Source organism: Sinocyclocheilus rhinocerous, unplaced genomic scaffold (genome assembly GCF_001515625.1).
Source record: "Sinocyclocheilus rhinocerous isolate Xijiao unplaced genomic scaffold, SAMN03320098_v1.1 scaffold3579, whole genome shotgun sequence".
Taxonomy (NCBI): Eukaryota; Metazoa; Chordata; class Actinopteri; order Cypriniformes; family Cyprinidae; genus Sinocyclocheilus; species Sinocyclocheilus rhinocerous.
This window is the reverse complement of record NW_015641056.1, coordinates 21711-29749: the sequence shown is the minus strand read 5'-3', so window position 1 is coordinate 29749 and position 8039 is coordinate 21711.

The window sequence follows — 8039 nt, the reverse complement described above, 5'->3', positions numbered from 1 at the left end:
CTGCTTTAGAACATTGATTTTGAAACTTGTGAATCCATTAGGATCATTTCTTCTTTTTTCGTGCATGCCTAGTTTTCTCTTCCTCTTCTCTATAGCAGCGCAGGCCTCACCCACTTTACTGCCTTTTCCCGAGGGCATAGAACGAGCCGTTTTAGGTAGGCGTGGCTGACTCTGAACTTTTATAAAGAATATCTCTTTGGATTTGACACTTTAGTCTTTGCAACTTTACAGATCTTCTTTATGCACCAAGAGCTTGTAACACTCCAAAGAGAAAGGAAAAATTGAAATTGCATCATATGACCCCTTTAAACTGCCAGAATTTTAAAAGATATCTCCGTTTGAATTGAACTTTCAGCTTCGTAACTTTGCAGATATTGTTTATGCTCAAACAGCAACATTACACACTAACTAATGTTAAAAAAGTGAAATCGCAATCAACCACCCCTTTAATGTAATAAACCTGTCATAAAAATCACTGATTACGTGTTCTGAAATGTGTTTTCATAGACCACTTACTGAATGTGATGTGTTATTCAGTCAACATGCAAAGCAAACTGTTACTAGCTAGTAGTTAGCTAGCCAATGAGATCGAAAATTAGGACATTAATCATGTTGGGGCATGGGGAAAAAATCATACTTCACACTTAAGTCTTTCAAAAGATGCTTATTTATTTGAATTTGCAGTCTTTGAATTTAAATAGGAATACAAGAATTGAGCGTAGACAACCGTGCAAATTCAAAACAGTCACAATCAGATGTGTGGACCAGGAGAAATCACAGCATGTGGTTTTAATCCATAAAAAAAGACAATCCCTGCGTCCCAATGTTCATACTATCCATCCTAAATAAGTGTGTCACAAAGCAGTATGTTGAAAAGAGTATCCCAAAAGTCCCCGGATGGTCTACTATTTCAGGTCAATTATTTTAGTGTGGACCCGTGCACACTCTAATGACTAATATTGCCCACAATCCATTGCGCTTTGGCGAAGGATTCGGTCCAGAACTACAAACACAAATAAAACGCGTTAAAAACTACAAACATGGCGGATGTGCGCGACCAGATGTTAGGTTTACAGTTTACATTACAGATATAAATATACAAATATATATTTTGACAAGAATACAAAGAAAAAAAAACAACTAAATGTCAATAATCCAAAAGACAGCATATATAAGATCACTTTTCAATTAAATTCAGCTCTTTAGCAAATACAATTGTATCTTTACATTTTTTTGCTATCAATAAATTGAAGAGAATCCATATATGAATGAACATCAACCATAAAAACCTTCAAACAAGGTTTAGAATTATTTATCTTACTTTTATGGATATGAAATTTACCAAATAAAATCATAAGATTCAGCATAAAGTTAACCGATATACTGTTTGATTCAAAATAAAATAAAACATCTTTTGAAGTCAACTCACAACTATAACCAGTTTTCTCTTGGACATAATCACTCCCGGATAATCGAAAATGGGCAAAAGGCGGGACGTGGGTGGAGCTGGTTGCTGAAACCACGCCCGCCTAATGCGATGGTGGTGACAGCAGCCACAATCCACCTGTCACTCAAGTGGCCACGCCCTTATTTATGCAGAAGCTTAATATAATTTAAACAGATGAGTTAAAAAAATATATATTACTATTATACCTATATAGACCAAAAACGCTTTTTGTAACAGGCTGTAAACATTTTTTTTTCTGCTGTACAGTTGTGCATTTTAACATGGGGAGTCTATACTCCCTTTTGGATGTCGATGTCGATGAATTGCAGTTTTAGTCACTTCCGTGTTGGTTTCAAGAGAGAGAGACAGGAAGGTTGCCGCTTGGTATCTTTTTTTTAAAATGCTTAAAAAAACATCAACTGTGATCATTGTCAAATCTTAATAATACATCAAGAGTCCAGGGTCATTCAGTCCAGAGGAAGCGCCAAGTACTTTAGCAAAGCCATTGTTCTTATTGCTTTCAAGTTTGTAGAGTACTCAATAGATTCAAAATACAATTTCATTTCAAGTTTGAATCTTAAAAAAAGAGGTTTGCATTTAGAAAATTTACATTTATGAATATGATATTTAGCTAACAGGAAAATAAGGTTCATGAACTAAGTATCACCTTTTTTTTCACATTCATGAAAGCCAAAAATTACATTTCTATAAGTAAACTCAAAATTAGGATTCACATAACATTTGATAAAATGAGCAATTCCAGAATAAATGTAAAGAAGTTTCAGGGTTTTCTAAACAGAAATAACAGTTGGTATTAATATAATTCTTAAGTCTTTTAAGAGAGCACTTATCCGGGTAAATTCTATGAATCAAATAATGTGTTTTTTGAACCTTAAACCGCATAAACACATTTCATTACACCAAATACACAAAATAATGTTATTTTTAGCAACATCATATGACCCCTTTAAATGTAATTAATTTCTCTCATTTTGTTAGTAATTAAAAATTTGTGAGGTAATGACCAAACTTTATTTCAGCGAATATCAGTTACAAAACCATTCCAATAAGAGATTACATAAGGCACAGAAATAGACTCTATCTGAAACAAAACTCTGATTTTCTTATTGTTTTTTTATTTAGATGACGAAAGGCACTGTTTTCCTACAAATGTTTTACAAAGATCCACTGAGTGACAGGAGATTGAGAAAAAAGAAAGACCTCTAAAAAGCATGATAACTTTATGTGGCACTGCATCAGCAACAACTACAAACTCTTTCGAACTAACAGGAATTCCATGCTTAACTAAAAACTCGGAGTAATTACAGATTGAACCATTTTGATTTGAAGTTGAGACAAAAATAATACAATTTTTAAACCAATTTTTAAAAAAAAAAGAGAGATTTGTGTTTATACAGTAGATTCTTATTATTCCAGATTAGATACGAGTGAGGTGTAAAATTGTGTTTAAAAATGAGGGACCAAGCTAATAACATTTGCCTATGGAAAAGAGATAATTTGATATGGATTTTCATGATGTTATAGTTACAGATTAACAAGAAACTTAAACCACCTAGTTTGGAAAAGACAATATTAGGGATCAGATTCCATATAGATGAGGGCTTACTGATACAGTTTTTTATCCAATTTATTTTAATGGTGTAGTGAAGTCAAGAACGTTTAAACCCCCTTTCTCAATGGTGTTCGTAATACAGATTTTCTAATAAAATGAGTTTTATTCTTCCAAACAAAGTTGAGAAGCATTGTATAATTTTTTTAAGAATGGCAGTGTCAACATTCAAAGAGAGAGCAGCATATGTTAACCTTGACAAACCTTCAGCTTTGGCTAGTAAGATTCTTCCCTTTAATGAGAGATCACGCTGGAGCCACATATTCAGTTTTTCGGTACTCTCAATTAATGGATTAAAATTTAAGGAGCATCTTTCCAATTCATTTTTTGTTATAATAACACCTAAACCTGATCTTTGATTTGAATATTAAAAATTTCTGACAAATCACATTCTTTGATGGACATCAGTTCACACTTTGAGAGGTTCAAGAACAGGCCTGATGCTTTGGAGAATTCCTGGATATACTTTAGTGCTAAAGGAACTTGGTTAGCGTCTTGCAAAAATAGTGTGGTATCATAAGCCAGTTGACTGATGAGTATCTGTTTGTCAGCGATAGAAATACCATGAAGACCACGATTAGAAATATTAAGAAGCAAATATCTGGGAAACTAGTAAGAATAAATAAGGGGATAATGGACACCCTTGCCTAATACCACGTGACAAGTAAAATCTAGGAGAAGTGCCATATTTTAATTGAATTGTGCTGCAGCTGTAATATAGAGTTTTTACTGCCTTACAAAAATATTCACCAAAACCAAATTTTTCCACTGATTTAAATATAAATTTATGTTCAACTGAGTCAAAAGCTTTATAAAAATCCATGGAAAGAATAAAACTATTATGTTCCAGCAAATCACTCTAATCCAATAAATCTAAAACTAATCTAATATTATTCATTATATGTCGGTCCCTCATAAATCCAGACTGAGTCTCATCTATAACAGTATCCAAACAATCTTTAAGTATTTTAGCAAATATTATGGCGAAAATGTTATAGTCATGGTTAAGGAGTGTGATGGGTCGCCAGTTGTCTAAGTTGGTAGGTTTAGGAATTAATGTTATGATACCTTGCATCAATGTAGGAGGTAAAGCCTCTTTTTCAATACTTTCTTAAAGAGAGTTAAAAAGGGAGTAAGTTCATCAGCAAATAATTTGTACAGCTCAGCTGTAAGTCCATCACACCCTGGGGACTTATTGTTTTTCAAACTCTTAATAGCTCTTTGTACTTCCTCAGGAGTAACAATGCTATCACAAAAAATTCTATCACTTTCAGATAAAACCTTAGCATCATTGACTGAGTCTAGAAATGAGGACGCTCTCTGCTCTGAATACCTTGAACTATAAAGATTTTTATAAAAACTGGCACTATAGTTAGCTATTTCCTTTGGATCTTTAACAATTTTGCCATCAACACATAGTTGTTCAATTGTTGAGAGGGTAAAATTACGCTTTTCAAGCTTAAAAATATGCAGAATTGAGTTCTTCTCCCTCTTCGAGCCATTTTTCCTGGATCTTATATAAGAAGAAAGTATAATTCATCCAATTTCATTTGCAAATCTTCAATTTCAGATTTTTCAAAATTATTAAACTGAGATAATTTCATGATTAGGCTGTCTTCAAGAACCCTTCTTTTTTTGGCTAAAAGTGTTCCACCTTTTCTTAAATAAACACCTATGTCAAACTTAAGAAGCTCCCAATTGGTACCAAAGGAATTTTGAATTGTGGCTGCTTTCCAATAGCTAGCAATTAATTATTTAATTTTATCCTTTACATCTGGTAATTCTAACAGTGAACTGTTAAGTTTCCACAAAGATGCTCTGCATTGGCCTGTTACATAATCTGCCATTAAAGGGGTATTAATAAAGATGTGGTCGGTCAACGGGGTACATTGAATGCCGACATTCAGATCAAAATTTGACATACATTTTGATATGAGCCAATAATCACTACAAGAGATTGTCTTGATCCACGGTTGCCGCTTGGTATCGATGCAACAGAGCGGTCCGTTAAAGACACAGTTGTGTGACATGAGGGTGCGAACTACGGGGGAGCTAGGGGGAGCTCGGCTCCCCTTAATAAGACATGGGCTCCCCTGAAAACGTGATTTGTGAAATTTTGGGGGGTCTCAAAAAATATTGACAATGTTATATTTTGACGTGTTTTGTGTAATGTGATCATCATGGATTATTATGTGTAGAATTGCAAAAATATCATTCATTCATGCATGACGGCGATTTAAACCTAATTCACTTCAATAAAGATAACTATACATGCTATTCTTGTCATGAGCATCAAGGTGTGGGGGCGCTGCGGTGCAAACTCCACTCATGTTTAGTACATGTTAACTCAAAGATTCGTAGAAAAAATATAAACGTTGGACTCTGTGGTTGATTCTGTGTTAAGGTAAGGCATGTTATTTGCAATTATGTGTTGTGGCTGGGTTGTTATAGGTCTGCGTGACTCTCGATGTCTTAGGCCTAATTGAACGGAGGAATTATGGTATTCTTCTGTAGCCTGACGACGAGTAACTTTAACCGTTGTTCATGTGAACTCAAAGACAGCCTGATGCTTTGTTTATAGACTATTTGTGGGTGGCTGTTTGTTGTTTCACCTATCAATTCGTGTCGATAAAGTATAATAGGGTAAATCCTGTATAGTGATTTATCCTATATAGTGCTTGCATAAAGCAAGTAGTGCATACACTTGTAGCTGTTATGTCATTGTAAGCCATCGAACCCCCCCCCATAAAAAAAACAAAACAAGTGGGCTCCCCCAAAGTCCACGGTATAGTTAGAACACTGGACGTGATAGTATGTCCCAAAGCTTGCCTACTCTTCTACTACACACTCAAAAGTGTGTACTTTTTCTTTACCAAAAGAGTACATACTATAAGGGCGTAGTATAAGCAGGCACATTTTTTTATTTACTTGTTTAACCAGGAAGGTCCCATTGAGATACAATATCTCTTCTAACAGGGAGTCCTGGTCAAGATAGGCAGCAAAGGACAAAGTTACAAAGAAATGCACATCACCACACAATGAACAAACATAAAACACAATTTTCTAAAAACAATACAAATCCTAGTCAGTTATTAAAACATGTACACTGTTCTATGTAAACAGACTTTAAAATGTTTTTAAACATAGTGAGAGATGGTACAGATTCCATATGTAATGTACCTTGAAGCTCATTCCATACATACGGAGCATAATTAGATGGGATGCAGCAAATGTTTCAAGAAATTTAGTTCTTGTGCAGATGAAAAATTAATGTTTAAAACAGTGAAAGACAACAAAGAAAAGCATACATGCTACATAATTTGCAGCTTGTAAAATGTAGGTAGTATTGTTCATTAAAAAAAAAGTCTAAAAGAATTGTGCAAATGAAAAAGATACAAACATACAACATTTTCATTCTCTGAAGCAAGTGTAAAGTGCATTTTGTATCAAGGAACAGCCATGGAAATGCAATGACTAAAGATGGAATGAAACAACAAATGACACTTGCATATTTCAAAACTGCCATTTGCTGCATTCACAAAGATAGTGAATCAGTATTTTAAGAACACAAAACACTTCATGTCGTATTAAACTGAAAAGGACCAAAAGGCAACAGATAGGAAAGAATGAAACGAAAGCAATGTCTTCACTCTGGTTCTGTAGCACCTCAACATTGCACAATTTACTCCAGGACAGGGATTGTAAAACACTGTCTTTTGGTTTAAAGTGCATAATACAATTAAGATGGGGGTCGCACCAGCCGGGGAAGTAACTACTAGTTAGTTTGTAACAAACAAAAGGACATGTAAATGTGTGACTAATAATGCTGCTATCGGAATTATCATAAATATGAGTTTCCTAAACGGAAATTAGACATGAATGCCTCTCAAGTCGTATTTACTACTGGGATTTTGATTTTGATACAAGAGTTTCCGAGACTACAACAACACAGAAAGAGATGCAGGGATGTACTAGGATGGAGGTGGTAACAAATAAATATAAGGTTATTGCACAATGGGGGGAACGCTTAACTGTTCATGAGGTAGATTGCCTAGGGGAAGAAACTGTTCTTGAGCCTGGCTGTCCTGGTATTTGTGGCTCTGAAGCACCGGCTAGATGGCAAAAGTTCAAAAAGGAGATGGCTTGGATGTGATGGATCCAGAGTGATTTTCTGAGCCCTTTTCCTCACTCTGGATGTATACAGTTCTTGGAGGGTAGGCAGGGGGGCACCAATAATCCTTTCAGCAGTCCGAACCGTTCTCTGTAGTCTTCTGATGTCTGATTTTGTAGCTGAACCAAACCAGACAGTTATTGAAGTGCACAGAACAGACTCCATGACAGCTGAGTAGAACTATTTCAGCAGCTCCTGTGGCAGGTTAACCTTCCTCAGCTGGCGAAGGAAGTACAACCTTTGTATTTCCATGAATTTTCATTCATTAATTGACACAATTAGACTAAGTCATAGTTTGTGCACAGCTGGTGCTACCGGCAATAGATGCATAAATTAATAAAATAAATAAAGTTTAAATAAATATTGGCTACAAAAAATAAAAAGTATTAAGGCTTCAGCTCTTAAAATGTTCTATATATTTAAATCTGAAATGGAGAGAGGCGGGGCATAGAGGACCTACAATAATGTACAGTATTTGAAAAATAATGTGTTTTTTGAACATTAAAGCATGTCAACATATTCTGTTACACCAAATACACAAAATAATGATCTTTAAAAAAAGCATCATATGACCCCTTTAATGTCCTCATTTAGTGAGATGGCAGAAGCTAAAATCACTGCAAGCATCACGCGCGCTTCAGTACGAGTGGTAAACAAAACCGCACGTCTGCGCCATTCATTAACACAGAGACACAAAGAATTTGTATTTAAATAGTTGTTTTGCGGCTTAATATTTACAAATACTAGTGGGACTGTGCTCACGTGTGTGTGTGTGTGTGTGTGTGTGTGTG